Here is a 19765-nt window from a genome sequence, read left to right as displayed (position 1 = left end):
CGGCATTAATGGCCCAGAGGCCGGGGGGCCGGGGACGGCGCCGATCGCACCGGAAGTCTGACATCCTTAGAAGTTTCGTTTTCGCGCGGTGGGAGGGCTTTTACCGACAGACTGATCCTCCCTGTCCTGGAATTTAAGCAGCAAGTCGACCTGCGTCGCACACGCCGCCCCTTCGGAAGAAACGGAATACAGTGACAAAGCTATCCGCTGACAGAGCTGTGGTGGCCGAGGAAATGCAGCACCCAGTGCAGAGGGCTTCCCGATCGGGCCCCACCGCCGCACTGCGCCACCGCGGCCGAAATTCGGGTCTCGCCCACTCACCTGCCCTACCTGGAGGGGGTAGGACGAGTTTTGCAGCGCTTGACAACGCACTCCCTCCTTGTCCGTACTCCGCCTCCCCCACAAACTGGCCAATTCGCTCGGCTCTGGCTTTCCGCAGAAGTCAGGACCTAGGCATTCTCACGGTCACTCGCGAACTTGTTTGCCTTCTGTTTCACCCAAGACGCCCTTTGAGTGTCAGATTGGTTGTTTGCAGGAAGAGGGGGAGAGGAAGGACGAGTCCGGAACAGGTTTGACTCCTTCGGAGTGCAATGCCCGCAGGCTGTACCCGGGGTCTGACTCCCTACCCCGCACCCCAGCCTGGAGCTCTACCTGATTCAATCCCAAGACTGGCGCTCTCCTCTCCCTTCGTCCTCATACCCCCTCAACTCTCACCCAACACTTCCCTCCCCCACTTGCCCGGTGCCCTCCCCTCCCCCAACCCCACGACCACCTGGCGTCCTCCAGAGAGTCACTGAGCGGACGTGATTCCTAGAATGCGAAAAGCTTCCTAATAAACCTTCTGCCCGAATGTTGGCGGGTCAAATGACAGACGTATTATTGGAAAGCGCTCTGTTCACCGTAACCTGCAGCCCAATTGTCGCTTAGCATTGCTCTGTGGGATTTTGCTGGCACCTTTTTCTTCCAAGTAAGATTGATACGTGCCTGTTGAAACAAAGTGCTCATCTCAGATGACACACTTGGCAAGAATTGCAAGTTCACAGGCCAACTAGAGGACCAATTTAGATACAGATACACAAAAATGTGTCACTGTACTTACCAATGAGAAAGCGTTGGGAAATTAACTTTCCATAATGTTCAATGTTTATGACCCAGACAGTAGTGGAGAGGGAGAAATTTCCCTCGAGTTCTAATGACAAAATTGACACCAGACAGAATAGCAGGAGAAAAACAAATTTGAATGCATGCACATAAAGGTCTCATAGAAATTGGATCTATGAGGTGGCCAAAGCGGGCAGATTTTATACTTTTTAGACAAAAACTAAATTTGTGAGGAGTTGACAAGATCGGGTTGGGATGCTCAATTAGTGAAGAATCTAAACAGAATTTGGGCTTGGGATAGTAAGTTTAAAATTAACAAGGTTTGTTTATACAGGCTTTTCAGCCTGATTTCCCTGTTTCTGGTGATAAGGATCTCTGTACCCTCTGGTACAAGAAAGGTATTTGTTGTTCAGTGGCTCAGTCCTGCCTGACTCTTTTTCGATTTTCCATGGACTGTTGCTCCCCAGACTCCTCTGTCCAAGGGATGTCCCAAGCAAGAATACTGGAATGGGTTGCCATTTCCTTCTCCAGAGGCAAATTCTTTACTGCTGAGCCACCCTGAGAAAGGTATCAAAACCTTCGAAGGAATGACATAGCCCGAGGACACAACCTAATAGGTCCAAGATGGCAGATGAGTTGACTTCCACTAGACCTTGAGCCTCAGTATATGCTCACTGTAACATGTCAGCAAGCTAAATGACACACCCACAGGTGCCATGACAGTTCAAGGGCGAACCATAAAGGTCAAAAAGTGGGTGGTGGTCCAATTCCTGGAAATCCCCACTCCTTCCCCAAAATAGCTAAAATACTCCTCCCACTCATTAGCTTATGAAATTACCCACCCCTGTAAAAATTGACAAGTCAGTGGAATGTTTCTCTCTAAATAAATCAACTTCCTACCCATCACTTTGTCTCTCACTTAAATTCTTTCTGTGATGAGACATCAAGAACCTGAGTTTCATTAAGTCCTGAGACCATGTGTGTGATCTCAGTTAAAACTGATTTCAAGTCCCAATCTGAGTTGCATGGTTTCAGCGATTTTCACATGGGAGATTTTTTCATTTTTAAGGAGACAGAGGGGAAGGTCAGAGTGTCCCTCTTGCATTGACCCTTTCTTAAGTAACTGTGCATGCATGCTAAGTCACTTCAGTCAGGTCTGACTCTTTGTGACCCTATGGACTGTAGCCTGCTAGGCTCCTCTGTCCATGGGATTCTCCAGCCAAGAATACTGGTCTGGGTTGCTGTGCCCTCCTCCAAGGGATCTTCCCAACCCAGAGATAAAACCACAGTCTCTTATGTCTCCTTCATTGTCAGGTGGGTTCTTTACCACTCATGCCACCTGGGAAGCCTGTAAGTAACTTTAATACAATATAATTAATGTTCTGTTGAGGCACATTTGGAGGCAGTCCACTGGGTGCCCCAACAACCTCAACCAGAAGGCTGTGAGTCCCTTCCTTGCCCATTCTGAATGGAGAGGTCTGGCCTTCTTGCTTCTCAGGAAGCTTCAGTAGACCCCACACTAAAGTGTCTTCCTATTAGTGGGGAGGGAGCCGGATTGTTGCAATACTCTTTCTTTGGAAGTGGGACTTGAAGAACCAAAGAGGACCACTTTCGTCTCAAGAATCCTGTTTCTCAAAAGGTACTCTCTTTCCATGCTCATTCTTGGCTTAACTTGCTCCTGAAACCACAGGAAAATCATCAGTTGGAGTACTATGCCCCTTCCAGGCTTCTCTCCCAAAAGTTTGAAACTATCACCATCACAGCACTGCTGGATGAAAAAGAGAACCAGAAGAGTCTTTCACACTCCCTGGCTCAACATATATCAGCTGGACCCTACCAGGCACAGGGCACTGCATTTGCCTCTGGAGGGGACACTATGTCTACACACACAAGAATGTTTACACTTCATGAAGGGAACATCACACGGTGCTGAATGGATGACTCCAAGAAAGAAACAGCAGGAGCAGAGTTCAGCCATCTGATCAACTATACAGCTTCCTCCCCTGGCTCATTCCCACCTTTTTCCAGGTCATTCTCTACACAGCAGCCAAATATATGCTTCTAAATGATACCTTCTCAGAGAAGCCTCTTCTGACCACCTGCACAAGTAGATTGCCCTCTATTCTCTTTAACTGTCATCCTTGTTTATTTTTCTTTGTAGCACTGATTCTCTTTTGTAATTACATACAGCACAGAATTGTTAAGTCACCACCCACCCCATTATAAAGTCCAAAGGCCAGAGACAATATCTGTTTTCCTTTATACCTTGCAGAGGACTGTAGAAGTGACGTGAAGTCGCTCAGCTGTGTCTGACTCTGCGACCCCATGGACTGTAGCCTACCAAGAGCCTCAGTCCATGGGATTTTCCAGGCAAGAATACTGGAGTGGGTTGCCATTTCCTTCTCCAGGGGATCTTCCCAACCCAGGGATTGAACCCGGGTCTCCCACATTGTACGCAGATGCTTTACTATCTGATGCTTTACTACTACTATTTTACTGCCAGGGAAATGAATAGATGACTTGTCTGAATACTGGGTCATGTGGTTTTGTTAACATAGGGTTTAGGAAGAGCCTCAAGTGACAAGATACCGGGGAATTTAAACTCTTCTTACCTACTCATAGAGTTATATCAAGGTTCAACAGAAACGCTATATAGACCTATGCACATGTGAGGGAGTTTCTCCATCCCATGGGAAACAATTGAAGATGTTCAGTTAGGTTTATGGGGTGACATTTTTTTTTGGGGGGGTGACTTTTTGAAATCAATCAGGTGCTATGTAGAAGAGAATTTACAGTGGGAGTTATGACATAAAGGAGACTATGTAGGAGGCTACTGTAATAACTTTGGGGGACAGAATTTGAACTGGATAAAGTGCTTATGAAAAGGATAATATAATAACTTTTAAAGAGCAAGCATTCAACTCCATGATAGAGGGGAGTTATTTTACTGAAGAGGGGGATGATGGTGGCATTTTGGTTAGGCTGAGAAGGAAGAACTCCTTATGATTTAAAGAAATATCCTGAAAAGTTTTAATTAAATGATATGATGATATAGTCATGCTGATTTCTCTCAACAGATTAGTTTTGCCTGGTTTTGAACTTTATATAAATTGAATCAAACAGTGACATACCTACATATCACATGATACTTGAATACTGTTTTTGCATCCCTAGGGATACTGCACGTGAATTGGAAGATAGTTGCTCTTGGATATGAAGAAGGAATTCACAGGGCCTGGACTCCATCTTAGGCCTGTTCATGCTGATCATGCTCGGCCACCTCTCCAATGGACTCTGAATTCTGTGTTTAGTGCCTATGGAAACGACAACAGAAGGATAAGACCCCCTCCAGACAGGGGAACCTTGAAGATCATATCCAGGTTACTCCTCGCCTAAGAGAACACATACACTAACCACCCCTTCCTCCAGACAGGCCATATGTTTTCTGTACCTATCAGAGTGTAACCTTGGGCTTATTGATTGTTGGCTAATTGTTTAACTGTCTAAGCACCTGGCACATGAATGATGGGGTTATTGGGATTGTATTTACCCTTCCTTTGTTTATGTAAATCTCAAAGAATTTGGGGTGGTGGGTTCGGACATGTACACATGGGGTATAAAAGATTTTTCACAAATGCTGGTCGGAGTCCTTGGCTAGGAGGAGACTCTGCCTTGGGCCCGCAGGTGTAATAAACTGCACTCCACTATCTGCATTGTCCTTCTGAGTGAGTTTGTTTCCCAGAACGCGTGGCTACAACAGATATACTCCTAGAAGAGAAATTGCTGAATAAAGAATATGAATATTAGTAGGTACCACATTCATACAATGATGTGAACACCTTAGATCTTTACCAGTGCAGTAGGTGAACAAAACCATATCCCATGATAGTTTTTGTTTGCATTTATCTCATTTTAAGAGAGATAGTTCGCTTTTCATATATTTAAAAGTCATTTGAGCCTATGAAATGCACTAAAAACTATTGGAAGTAATAAACGAGTTCCGCAAGGTTGTAGGATATAAAATCACTATGCAAAAGTCAATCGTAATTCTATACAATGAAGTGAAGTCGCTCGGTCGTGTCCAACTCTTAGTGACCCCATGGATTGTAGCCTACTAGGCTTCTCCGTCCATGGGATTCTCCAGGCAAGAATACTGGAGTGGGTTGCCATTTCCTTCTCCAGGGGATCTTCCCGACCCAGGGATCGAACCCAGGTCTCTCGTATTGGAGGCAGATGCTTTAACCTCTGAGCCACCAGGGAAGCCCATTTCTATACAATAACAGTGGGCAAACCAAAAGTGGAATTTAGAAAACAATTCCCTTTTATATAGATTTCAAAAGAATAAGTTAAGAATAAATTTAACAGAAGCACAAAATTTATACTCCGAAAATTACCAAACAACAATGAAAGAAATTAAAGAACTAGATAAGTTTGCAAGTATCTCATGTTCACAAACTGGAAGACTATTTACAGAGGGCAGTTCAGTTCAGTTCAGTTCAGTCGTGTCAGACTCTTTGCGACCCCATGAATCGCAGCACGCCAGACCTCTCTGTCCATCACAAACTCCCCGAGTTTACTCAAACTCATGCCCATCGAGTCGGTGATGCCATCCAGCCATCTCATCCTCTGTCGTCCCCTTCTCTTCCTGCCCCCAATCCCTCCAAGCATCAGGGTCTTTTCCAATGAGTCAACAGACGACAGTACTCTCCAAATTGATATACAGATTCAATGCAACCCTTATCAAAATCCCGATGACTTTTTTTGCATAATTTGACAAGCTGATTCTAAAATTTGCGTACAGCTTCCCCCGCGGCAGCCATTGTAGAATAGCCATGGCTCTGCGCTACCCCATGGCGGTGGGCCTCAACAAGGGTCACAAGGTGACCAAGAACAAGCCGAGGCACAGCCGCCGCCGCCGGCGTCTCCCCAGACACAGCAAGTTCGTGCGGGACATGATCCGGGAGGTGTGTGGCTTCGCCCCTTACCAGCGGCGAGCCATGGAGCTGCTCAAGGTCTCCAAGGACAAGCGGACCCTAAGCTCATCAAGAAAAGGGTGGGAACACACATCCGCGCGAAGAGGAAGAGAGAGGAGCTGAGCAACGTCTTGGCCGCCATGAGGAACGCAGCAGCCAAGAAGGACTGAGCCCTTCCCCTCTGTTCACAAGAAATCTTCCCAAAAATTCGGGGGGAAAAAAATAATAAAATAAAATTTGCCTACAAATTGAAGGGATCCAAAATAGCCAAGACAATACTGAAAAAGAAGAATAAAGCTTGAGGAACTATCTCTCTCAATTTTTTTTTTTTTCTCTCTGCACTGGGTCTTCATTGTTGTAGGTAGCAGTGAGCAGTACAAACCTTTTCTAGTAACAGTGAACAGACGCTACTCTCTAATTGAAATGTGCAAGCTTCTCATTGACAGGAGCCTGGTGGGCTACAGTACATAGGGTAACGAAGAGTTGGACATGACTAAAGCAATTAGCAGCAGTGCTACATATGAAATGTCCCAAAGAGGCAAATCTGTAAAGACAGAAAGTAGATTAGTTATTGCCTGGAGCTGGGGGATAGGAAGATTGAGGGGTGATGACTAAGGGGTGCAGAGTTTCTTTTGGGGGTAATGAAAATGTTCTAAAATTAATTATGATAATAGAATCATAACTTTGGGAATATACTAAAAAACTATGAAATTTTACACTTGATATGATCGAATTATCTGGTAAATGGATTTAATTTCAGGAAAAGGTGTTCAAAAATGAAAAAAAAGATCATTTAATATTTATTTCTTGTGAATTGTCTATATCCTTGGTGAATTCTTCTAACTGGATTTTTGTTTTATTTTTCTCCTTATTTGTAGGAACTCTGCACATTGAAGAATATTAGTCTTTTGTCATATGTGTAGCAAAAATTTTACCCAATTTTTTTTTAATTTTACCTAATTTTTTATTTGGGTTTTTATTTTGTGTGTAGTTTTTTTGTTTTTTGTTTTTTGTTTTCTGCAAAGGCTTTGTTAGCCCAAGGCAATAAAACAGCCAGTTATTTTACCAGTGAAGCAAATCTATCTGGGACTAGAAAACAAGTGCAATTTGAGACATACAACTATGACAAACCACATGCAAGTCCAGCAAAGAAAGGAAAGTTTTTGTTGAGGAGAAGGAAAAGTTTGGAGGGGCTGTTGTAAATAAAAAGTCCACTAGAGGAAATTGGGAGTTCAAAGTATAGTAACTTTTCATTGGCTAAGTTGCAACAGGCTCTCATTGTCTGAGCTATGGCCAGGCAAAAAGAAAATCTCTCTTCCTCCTGCTGGTGGCAATAAAGTAGGGTCACTCCTGTAGGAGATGGAAAGTACTTCTCTTCCAGTGGGACTTCAAAGGGTACATGTATGAGAGCTCCCCTTTCTGCCTTCCCAATTCTATTTTAGTAAGTTTTCCCTTCATTAAAAAGCAGAGACACTACTTCGCTGACAAAGTGAATTCGCTCAGTCGTGTCTGACTCTTTGCGACCCCATGGACTGTAGACTACCAGGATCCTCAGTCCATGGGATTTTCCAAGCAAGAATACTGGAGTGGGTTGCCATTTTCTTCTCCAGGGGATCTTCCCGACCCAGGGATCGAACCCAGGTCTCCCACATTGTAGGCAGACGCTTTACCGTCTAAGCTACCAGGGAAGCCCAGAGGTCCATATAAGTAAAGATATGGTTTTTCCAGTAGTTACACAGGAATGTGAGAGTTGGACCTTAAAGAAAGTGCTGAAAAATTGATGCTTTTGAACTGTGGTGCTGCAGAAGACTCTTGGACAGAGAGTCCCTTGGACAGAAAGGAGATCAAACAAATCAATCCTAAAGAAAATCAATCCTGAATATTCATTGAAAGGACTGATGCTGAAGCTAAACTCCAATACTTTGGCCACCTGATGCCAAGAGCTGACTTACAGGAAAAGACCCTGATGCTGGGAAAGATTGAGGGCAAGAGGAGAAGGGGGCAACAGAGGATGAAATGATTGGATGGCATCACCGACTCAATGAACATGCATTTGAGCAAACTCTGAGAGATAGTAAAGGACAGGGAAGCCTGGCATGCTGCAGTCCATGGGGATGCAAAGTCAGACACAACTTAGTGACTGAACAACAACCCTTCATTAAGGGAATGAAGAATATATCAGTAAATGATGGATGTTGTAGCCGTCAAGGCCTCAGCCGCTGCAGCTGCCCAGGATTGTTCACCATGAAGAAATTCAGGATGGAGAAAAGCAGGATACCAGTGCTAGAAATTAAGGTGTGCATAAAAGGAATACTTTCAATGAGCCTAGACTCTTGCATATTCACGTACATAGAAAATTACTAACTTGAGATGTCTGGTTTTCTTTAATTAGTTTTCTTTATTTCTACTACCTGGTTTTTGTTGCAAAAACTCCTATGTATCCTCGCTGCTGCCTTACATCTTTCAAACAATACTTCAGAGCTATCTGAGAGGCTGCTTCCCAGGATAAGTCCTCAGGAAGTCACCAAATACAATGCAATTGTTAACTTTTAGGTTGTACATTTTTTCAGTCAAAAAATTTTTCATAGTTTAAAAATGTTATGTAGAGGACTTCTCTGGCAGTTCAGTAGTTAGAACTTCTAATCCAGGAACAATTATCCCACATGCCATAGGGTACGACCAAAAAAAAAAAAAAAAAAATTATGTAAATGAATTTATCACTCTTTTCTTATATTGCTTCTTTATTTTAACGTGTTTAGAAAGGTCTTCCCTATACTGAAACAATGCATTCTTTCCCCTTTCATGTTCAGAAACATTTTTTGTTCTTTAAAAACTTAAAATTATTGATATAACTTTAAGCACTGGAAAAGAAAATTTTTATTTTGTCTTTAAACATTTTTCTATATTTTTGAAGTGGCTGATATTGTCAAATAGTCAAAATCTTCCACTTTCATCCTCTATCATGTTTAAATATTCTATTCTCCACAGATGACTTCCCTAGAAATCAAAGATGAACTTTCCCGGGGGTCACTTGTTCTGGGTCTAAATGTGTTTATGAATGTCCACTTTCGGCTGTGTGTGTGTTGTGTGTGGTTTTCCTTGTTCCGAGGGTGCACACCTTGCTTGTGTGCATGCATGATAAGTCATTTCAGTCGTGTCTGACTCTTTGAGACCCCATGGACTGCAGTATGCCAGCCCTCTCTGTCCCTCACCATCTCCCGAAGTTTGCCCAAGTTCATGTCCATTGCATTGGTGATGCCATCCAACCCTCTCATCCTCTGACACCCTCTTCTCCTTCTGCCCTCAAACTTTCCCAGCATCAGGGACTTTTCCAATGGGTCAACTGTTTGCATCAGATGACCCGAATACTGGAGTTTCAGCTTCAGCATCAGTCCTTCCCATGAGTATTCAGAGTTGATTTCCCTTAAGATCGACAGGTTAGATCTCCTTGCTGTCTCAGGACAGCAAGGGATTCTCAGGACTCTTCTCCAACACCAGTTTGAAGGCCTTAATTCTTCAGCACTCCCCTTCTTTACTGTCCGGCTCTCACAGCTATACGTGGCCACTGGGAAGGCCATAGCCTTGACTATACAGACATTTGTCAGCAGAGTGATGTCTCTGCTTTTCAACACACTATCTACGTTTGTCATAGCTTTCCTGCCAAGAAACAAACGTCTTCTGATTTCATGGTTGCCATCACCACCCTCAGTGATTTTAGAGCTCAAGAATAGGAAATCTGTCACCACTTCCACCTTTTCTCCCTCTATTTGCTATGAAGTAATGGGACCGGATGTTCTTGCTTAGGAGGCTATAATAAAGAGCCCAACCCCCTCTTCCCCGGTCCAAATTTGCCTTAAAAGCATAAAAGCTCACTTCTTTGCTTTGTAAATTACAAAAAAAAAAAAAAAAAAGCATAAAATGGAAGCAATTTAATCTGTGAAGCCACCATGCTTGTGAACAATGACCCTGAGGACTTTTCACAATTTCCCTTCAGGACTGAGTCTTCTACCAACTTCAGCCTTGGTATAAGTGCTGGGTCCCTCCGCACCTCTTCTGGGTGTGAGGATGATTCAGAGGACTGAGCAAAGTCTGGAGCACATACAGTGGGCATTGGCACCCTGTTTTCAGATGCTCAGCTGTGTCTGACTCTTTGTGACCCCATGGACTACACCATGGCAGGCTTCCCTGTCCTTCATCATCCCCCAGAGTTTGCCAAAACTCATGTCCATGAGTTGGTGATGCCATCCAACCATCTCATCCTCTGTTGTCCACTTCTCTTCCTGTTGCAGAAACCAGTACTCGAGAGACCAAGCACCATACTCGGAGAGTTGGAGAACTCAGGTTTATTATGCCAGCGGGCCCAGAGGAGTTAACACCCTAATCTCTGAGCCCTGAGCAAAGGGCTTGCAGAGCTTTTATACATGGACAGGCATGATTAAGTGGGTTTGCAGGGGCTGGGCAATTGCAAAGATCAGGACAAGGGTGAGGGAGATAAGCTCCAGTTCCTAGTATTGTGAGTCCCCACTTTCTGACACTATGTGACCTATGTGATCCAGACTTTGCAAGGAGCAAGCTGAGTTACAGAGGCAGAAGGAGCAGGAGGTTATGTAAAATTTTAACTTTTCCTCTTCATTCCCCCATCTTGATGCTTTTATCACTCATTGTAGAAAGCATCGTCTCATGTTTTGGTAGGACATTCAGAGCTCCCTGTCATTTAGGGGGCTATACGGAGCTGTTATCATTTGTAATATTATGGATTCAATTCGAGAGGTTATGAACTGGATAATAGCATTGAGAATACAATGGCCAAACAAGAGCGCCCCAAAGAAAATGAAGAGAGGACCAGTTAAAGGGAGAAGCCATGATGCCCAGCTCCAGATACTGTTCCAGTTACCCAGGAATTAGCTAGTTTCTCTCTCTTTTTTATGATTTGTTCCCTTAGCTGTTGGGCTATGTCTCTGGCTATTGCTGATTGGTTTACATAAAAGCAGCAATCTCCATTAAAGAAGAGGCAGAGTTCTCCCTTTTCAGCTGTCACTAGGTCTAGCCCTCTCCTATTCTGTAAAACCACCTCAGCCAGGGACTCTAGCTGATCCTGTAATGAAGAGTATAGCAGTAATATCAATTAGGGATAGAGGCCAGGCTTGACAGTGAAAATCCATGGACATTTTGATAGCCAGATCCTCAAGCTTCTGCCGTACGTTGACCAGCCAGCTGCCGGAGTCTGTCTGCAGTAAAGCTGAAGAATCCTCAAGCTTCTGCTGTGCATTGACTAGTCAGCTTCTGGAGTGACTACAGCAGGGCTCAGCATCCTTTGTGGGTGAGGGCCGTTGTCTTTGGAACTGGACCTTGAGGAGGTTTTTGGGGTCCCAAACTGCTTTCCAGGTGTCCTCATCACAGGAAGATGCTGCCTTCTTGACTCTGGAGTGGTGGATACAAGGGATGACACCCATAACTCTTAATAGCAGTAGGGATTGCCAGGACAACTGTGTGAGGGCTTGTCCAAACTAGCTGAAGTGGTTTTGGTTTTTTTCCCCTAATCTTTAACCCATACTACATCTCCTGGCTGATAGGGATGAACCTAATTTCCCAAAGGAATGGATGTCCTTTCTAAGGTTTATTGGGTGCTATGACAGAAGACTTTTTCCAGGGCCTGGAGGTGTTGGGACATTTCCAGGTCAGCTAGTTGTTGGTGGTCTCCCTTGAGCTTTTCTATCACTGGGAAAGGTCTCCCTTATAGGATCTCTAAAGGAGAATAGCCTGAGGACCTCGGCGTACATTTATGGAGGAGATGACAGTCCACAGAATGATGAGGCAGCTTGTTTCAGCACTGTCTGGGTGTGGGCTGGGGGATATTCTTGTCGTACTACTACTTGGAGAAAAAAACTTAACCAGAAAGTTAAAGATAGATTAATAGAAGTAGGAAAGCTGTTGTGGAGCTAGCCAGGAAAACCAGGTCCAGACATTGGTTCATGACATTAGTGTTTCTCTAAGTATGAGAAGATGCAAGAATTTGGACTTATAAAATCTTTACCTGAAAACTTCTGACTATCCGAAGGTTTGTTTTTCCAGGTTTTTCCTAGAGCACAGAGTGCCTTATTTTTTTGTCTCCACCCTGAACTCCTTTCAAGAGGGTGTTGAAAGTCAGCATGTTGTAGTGATCTTGATTTAATCTTTGTAGAGGCACCTGGCAAGGGCCAAATTCCAGACAGTAGGGCTCCTTCATAGCCACATATTTGACCATGTTTTGGGGGTATTTCACGGTCATTGTGTCCCACGGTGTTGGGAAGGCTCATTCCCAGGTCTAACAAAGATTCCATTGACAGGCCACTCAATGTGTTGTCACTAGACCAGGCCTTGTAAGTAGCAAACGTCTCTGGAGCATACCTGTCTTACTAGCCTCTTGGTCCAGGAAAATATTTCCTCTTGTTCCTTCTTTTCATATCTAGTGTTACATTATTACAATTATTGATCTCAAAAGAAACTGCATATTAGCATTTTATTACAGGCTTAGTCACACATTTGGTAACGTAAGAAATAATCTTCCAAAGCAAGTTACACTGTTGGGAGCCGCCGGGATAAGAAAGGAACCTGCAAGGCAGCTCTTCCCCTCGAGGTTGTCCCAGGGGCCTGGTATGTCCCTTTCTTCCTTCTGTCTTACTGTTGTTGGGCTTTCTATTAATTTTTGGAAATTATAATATATAGTAATAAAGCCTCGCTGGAAAATTCCAAGTCTTTTTGGAAATGCTTAAGATTGCTCTGGCTCAGGACACGACCATAAACATCAAGTCATAAAAGAAAAGGCCACAGGTATAGTCTGGCTGCTTGCTTAAAAGATTATAATGTTCTAGAATAGAAAAGAGTAGAGGTGTTTAGATTTAGAAGTAGATATACTGCTTTAATTTACTTTCTCCTTGGTTGAAAGGGTTTTCACTATTGCTATTTCCTTGCTGCTATTTGTTCATTGTTTCCCTTTCTTTAAACAATATGGGACATTATGGGTATTTCTGTAAAATTAGAAAATGGGGTATATAAGATTTTAATAGAAGATTTATATTAACCAGCTTTACTGCCATTATTTTACTATTAACAGAGGTGTTTTGCTGCTTTAGAGGTGTTTTTGCTGTTTAATAGTTAATCGTTGTAAATTGAGATTTTGTGGTTCCAGGTAAAGAAAAATATCAGGTTTTTCTCATGGTACTATTTTCAGAAATGTCAAACATGTTACTGTAACCCTTCCCATGTATTGTTTTATTGTCCAAAGAATTTACACTGTACCTGAGATTTATGAAACATTGTTTTTGTTAGAGTGAGAATGTTAGGCCATTGAGGCAAGAAGATTATGTACAGGATATTTAAGTACAAAACCTGTAATCAGAAACGTTCTAGATGAATGCTTAGGGGAAAAACATGGGGAAAAAAATATTGACGGAAACATAAACCAATATCTGATGTAATATGTGGTGACTTAAGGGGGAGGTAACATTCATTCTATAAAAACTGAGCTATCCTAAAAATAAAAAAAGAAGCTACCTCTTCTACTCATCGTCTGTGTGTGTGTGTGTCTGTCTTCTCTTGCCGACGCCGTTCATCCTGAGGGTTCCCCTGGATCCTGCTGGGGCTGGACCCTGGCACTACATAGAAAATAATATAGCCAGCAGATATTAGTAAGCTCACGAGCAAGAATTTAAGTCAAGAACTTTCATCGGGTATAGCCTGGTATACCCCAGGTCATCTGACTCAGTTGAATGATTATAGCTAAATGTTCATCTCCTGGTTGTACATCATGGAGCATCTGACCCTTATCCAAAGATTGGCTACTGCAATAAGCTTTAGAAACAATCTTAGAGTATCCTTTTAATAACTTAATTAAATCTTTTAGTAATATAACATAACAAGGAATTTTCTCAGAAGTGAGTCTTAGTAAGCACAGACCTTAATTAACAAAACTAGTACTTAATATTCAATGAAACATAATTTTTTCTTTTTTGGAAAACTCACTGTGAGGGTATTAACACTGTAGCCAGGGGAGGCTTTAACCTATCAAATAAAAATGAGGTCTGTCAGGGAGCCGGGAAAAGCCAAGCAGCCGTCTTGGATTTCCCATAGCCCTGGCTCTTTGATTTTTAGCTGTTGTTTATCCATTTTTAATTTCCTGATTTAGGAGCAGACTATTGGCATGTTTTAAAAGGACATCAGGATAGCAAAAGTCTAACCATGAGGGGTTATTTTTTGTAGAAGCAGAATGAGCTTTATCTACATGTACCATAATCTTAAATAATGTTTATTTACTTTACCAAAGTAGCAAAAAGATTTTAAAAACAAATATAAATTGCTTAAAGGCAAAGAAATTCATAATCTGTTATTGAAAGCTGCATTCTAAGAAAACTTTGTTCTCTAAACAGAGAGAAGACCAAATTCCAGTCTGGTGCCAGTTTACTGTTAATAACAAAATTTGTTTATCTGTTTAATCTTAGAAAGTCTTTTCCATAAAGCTTGAACTAGCAATATTCTTCTAAAGGCATGAGAGTAAAACCATAGAAGGCATGTTTAAAATCTGATTCTATTGCAACTGACAAAGAAACCTGGTCATTGTTGTGATATGTAATACTTTAATATGATAACTAGAATTATAATTAACCATATTTTATCTGGGCATATCAGATCTATATGAATTTTACATAATTTTAGGATATCTGTATTAATAACATCAAGATTTATCACCCCTTTAAGAGTAATTCTCATGTAATTTAATATGTCCAATGAACCAAGGTAGCTTAATAGCTTTTTGGAACGTCTCTGGGGCTCTCTGAAGCATCCCAAAGTTAGCTAGAAGTCAAGCTATTTAGGAAGTTTTGTCAATAAATGTCAAAAAGGTTTATAACACTCAGTCAGGTAGGATCATATAAGTTACTGTGAAATAATAGTTATTCACTTAGCCAAAGTTAACAAAGATTTCAAAGGTAAATATAGAACAGATTAATTAACAGGTAAAGAAACTTAAATCTATTATTAAAAGCAGTTCAGCATCTGAAGAAAGTATGTCCTCTTAACAGAGAGAAAGGCCAAATTCAAGTTTTTGCACCAGCTTACTTTAAACTCATTTAGGTAAACTTAATTAAACATATTTTAAACTTAGTCAATCTTAACCATACACAATACTTTTTTTTCAGGGTTCACTTTCCGCAAACCTTCTAATCACTTTTTGTAACAGCCACCTGTAAGTCAGACCTACTTTCTTTTCCCTTCATAAAATGTAATTTTATTTTTTATACCTTTTTTTATTAAAAACATACATCCTATTTTCCTTATTAGATTAGCAAACAAACTTTAAGACTAGATATTTAATATTGAATATTTCCCAGTTCATGTGAATCTGAAATTCATTTAGGTTAACTTTTCTTGTATTTAAAATTGTTTGCTTTCTAAGTGCTTACATTTTTGGGCCAATTAAATTAGAACTCATTTACAACTTTAACAATATTATCAGAAAAAAAGACATACACTGAGACATACATAAATCCAGACAGACAGAGAGAGATCTTATAGTTTTCTGTTTGAGATTTAAAATATCTCTTTGATCCCCTTGTTTTTTCTTTGCTTGAAGTTCTAATTTGCCCAAGGCTGAGGTCTCAGGCAAAGTGGTCTGTGTATTTCAAGGACATGGAAAGGGTTAACTTCAAGCTTTTCCCTAGGCAGGATTTTTAACAAGCTAGTTGTTTTTAATTGCATATGCAAAAAGAATTGGTTTTGCAGTTTCCAAAAGAAAAATTTCTTTCACTCCATTCAATCAGCAATCACACACTCACAATCATTCAGAGGCTATCACAATGCCTCCCTTCTTCCAAGTCCCCAGTTTCCTTAACTGTTGCTCCTGTCCTGGGAGCTCCAAGAAGATGATCACTCTCCTCTTCTACCCATTGGGATAAGACCTAACTGGGGACTGGCCCCAGGGCCTTACCTGATCCTGTGGCCAATCCTGGTGAGGTGGTCCCTCCCTCCAATGGGTATGGTTGGGGCTCGGCCATTAGGAGAGTCGGAACACCAGTCCAAAAGAGAACCTGTAATACCATCAGGTGGCACACCTCCTCATTCGTCTCGGGGTTCCTTCACTCCAGCCTGGCCGAGCCACCAGTCTGTTGGCTCAAGGGACCAGCCTGGTTGGAATCTCTCTGAGGCCTCCAGAAATGTTGCAGAAACCAGTACTTGAGAAACCAAGTACCACACTTGGAGAGTTGGAGAACTCAGGTTTATTACGCCAGCAGGCCCAGAGGAGTTAACGCTCTAAGCTCTGAGCCCTGAACAAAGGGGTTGCAGAGTTTTTATACATGGACAGGCATGATTAAGCAGGTTTGCAGGGACTGGGCAATTGCAAAGAGCAGGACAAGGGTGAGGGAGATAAGCTCCAGTTCCTAGTATTGTGAGTCCCCACTTTCTGAGACTATGTGAGCTACGTGATCCAGACTTTGTAAGGAGCAAGTTGAGCTACAGAGGCAGAAGGAGCAGGAGGTTATGTAAAATTTTAACTTTTCATCTTCACTCCTGCCTTCAGTCTTTCCCAGCATCAAGGTCTTTTCCAATGAGTCATCTCTTCCCATCAGGTGGCCAAAGTATTGGAGCTTCAGCTTCAGCATCAGTCCAACCAATGAATATTCAGGGTTGATTTCCTTTAAGATTGACTGGCTTGATCTCCTTGTAGTCCAAGGGATTCTCAAGAGTCTTCCCCAGCACCACAGTTTGAAGGCATCAGTTCTTCGGTGCTCACCCTTTTATTGTCCACCTCTCATATCCATGCATGACTACTGGAAAAAGCATAGCTTTGACTATACAGACCTTTGCAGGCAAAGTAATGTCTCTGCTTTTTTATACACTGTCTAGGTTTGTCATTGCATCTTTTAATTTCATGGCTGCAGTCACCATCCACAGTGATTTTGGAACCCAAGAAAATAAAGTCTGTCACTGTTTCCATTGCTTTGGCATCCTAGCAGATAATAAATATCCAGGAGGTGCTGCCCCTGGCCAGGAGGAAACCAACACAATGGAGAAAGTAGCTAAAACATTAGCTTCCAGGCCTTGACAGCCCCGAGGCAGAGAGGCTCCCACCAGGAAAAATTTCTCCCAAGCCCTGACCCCAATGCCCTCTATCTTTCATAGCAACACCAGCTTTCTGGAAGGAAAAGGGTGTCTTCATTTCAGGAGGATGGGGAAAAACTGTTTTCATCTATTCTTTTGTTATCCCCCAAATCTGTGAGTCCCTAGTGATTTGGCATTTGAGTCTCAAACCCAGTTTGCATACTTTTCAAGTTTTTTGTCTCAAACTAGAATGTCTGACTTGAGACCTCAGAATCCTACTTTGTAAATCAAAAGCCAATAATTTTGTTATCTCCAGTCTTTTCACAATCAGCTCTCCTGTGAAGCAGGATAGTTGGAAAGTTCTAAATACATGAATGCCAAACATGTTTGATCTCAAAGTTGAAAACCTTTTGAGCAAGTACCCCATGAGTGAATGTGCTCTTAATGTGTGTCCATATATACTACTGCTAATCTATATACAAAAAATTGGCAAAGCATAGCTTTTTCTTCTCTGTCTTGGATGTCAATTAAATTCAGTATAAGTTCACCCAGCTAGAGTACTTGCAGTGACTCTGTGCTAATGATAATGCTGAAATAATAGGTGGGCTTCCCTGAAGGCTCAGACAGTAAAGAATCTGCCTGCTTGTGCTAATAGGAGGTGAAGAATTTTTAATTCCAGGAGAGATGATTTCTGGTTCTCAAGGAAAAATGTCAACTGGCCCCTGGAAGCTCTTCTTGGAGTAGTAACCGACAAATCACTCCATTATTACCCTTGTTCATCTCTTATGTTCCAAGCAGTGAGCAGGCTCCTCATCAGGCTCCAGACCTCTCCTCCATCACTGCAGATGAAGAGTTAGACTTCTGAGTGTAAAGAAAATAAAATGTTACCTGCTATTCCAGTTCTACAAAGATCAAGCCATTAGTCACTGCAGCTACTCAATGACAGTGCACCTGAGGGGAATTCAGAATGGAGAAAAACTGGAAGCATTCTGTGCTTTGGGTACCCATCCCTAAATAGCTAAGATGCATATCTAAGGAAAACTTTCAATGACCCCAGATTCTTGCTTCTTTTCATATACAGAAAAGCACTAAAATCATTAACTTGAGATGTTTCTTCTTCAGGATTAGCAGTAATCTGATGTTCAACTCCATGATTATTCATTTTTGGCTTGGTTTTGTTTTCCAGCAAAAAGTTCATCTATATCCTGGCTTCTCCCTACTGCTTCGGAACAGTTTCTCAAAGCTGAGAGGCTGTCTCCAGGCTATAATCTTCAGTAAGACCCTGAATATACTCAACTCACAGATCTCACATTGTATGTGATTTTTGTTAGTCAACATGAGTGATATAGGTCATCCTTGGGCACAAAGGAAAGATAAAGAATGTTTTTTCTAGTTGAAACACTTTCTTATCAGAAAGTTGATGCATACAGGTTGTAAAAGATACAAAGAATGCCTGAAATGTATAAAATGAGCTCCTCCTGCCCCTCTACTGTTCAGGGAAGGTACTTACTGACCTACAGAGCACCTCTCTTACTGGAAAAGTTCTTTCTTTTCAAAGCCCCTTTTAGATATCCTTGAGAATAGCTCTTCATACACATTTCACCTACTTTGTGTAGCAAACTTTGTTTTTTAAGTCAATATTTGCTTTATCAGTATGAAAAGGCAAAAAGATGACCCTGAAAGATGCGCTCCCCAGGTTGGTAGGTGCCCAATATGCTACTGGAGATCAGTGGAGAAATAACTCCAAAAAGAATGAAGAGATGGAGCCAAAGCAAAAACAACGCCCAGTTGTGGATGTGACTGGTGATGGAAGTAAAGTTCAATGCTGTATAGAGCAATATTGCATAGGAACCTGGAATGTTAGGTCCATGAATCAAGGTAAATTAGAAGTGGTCAAACAGGAGACGGCAAGAGTGAACATCGACATTTTAGGAATCAGTGAATTAAAATGGACAGGAATGGGTGAATTTAATTCAGATGACCATTATATCTACTACTGTGGGCAAGAATACCTTAGAAGAAATGGAGTAACCCTCATAGTCAACAAAAACAGTCCAAAATGCAGTACTTGGGTGCAGTCTCAAAAATGACAGGATGATCTCTGTTGGTTTCCAAGGCAAACCATTCTGTATCACAGTACTCCGAGTTTAAGTCCCAACCACTAATGCCAAAGAAGCTGAAGTTGAGCAGTTCTATGAAGACCTACGAGACCATCTGAAATTAACACCAAAAAAAAAAAAAGATATCCTTTTCATCATAGTGACTAGAATACAACAGTAAGAAGTCAAGAGATACCTGGAGTAACAGGCAAGTTTGGCCTTGGAGTACAAAATGAAGCAGGGCAAAGGCTGACAGTTTTGCCCAAAGAATGCACTGGTCATAGCAAACACCCTCTTCCAACAACACAAGAGAAGACTCTACACATGGACATCACCAGATGATCAACTGAAATCCACAATGATTTTGGAACCCAAGAAAATAAAGTCTGTCACTGTTTCCATTGTTTCAGCATCCTAGTAGATAACAAACATCCAGGAGGTGTTGCCTGTGGCCAGGAGAAAACCGGCACATTGTACAGGAGGCAGTGATCAAAACCATCCCCAAGAAAAAGAAACGCA

General features: G+C 41.9%; 1 pseudogene; it reads left to right on the top strand.

Annotated features, from left to right (window-relative positions):
• The first annotated feature begins 5917 nt into the window (after positions 1-5917).
• LOC122672997 lies at positions 5918-6281 on the top strand (annotated as a pseudogene).
• Positions 6282-19765: the final 13484 nt, after the last annotated feature.

This window comes from Cervus elaphus, chromosome 16 (assembly GCF_910594005.1).
Source record: "Cervus elaphus chromosome 16, mCerEla1.1, whole genome shotgun sequence".
NCBI classification, from domain to species: domain Eukaryota; kingdom Metazoa; phylum Chordata; class Mammalia; order Artiodactyla; family Cervidae; genus Cervus; species Cervus elaphus.
This window is presented reverse-complemented; position numbering and strand designations above follow the sequence as displayed.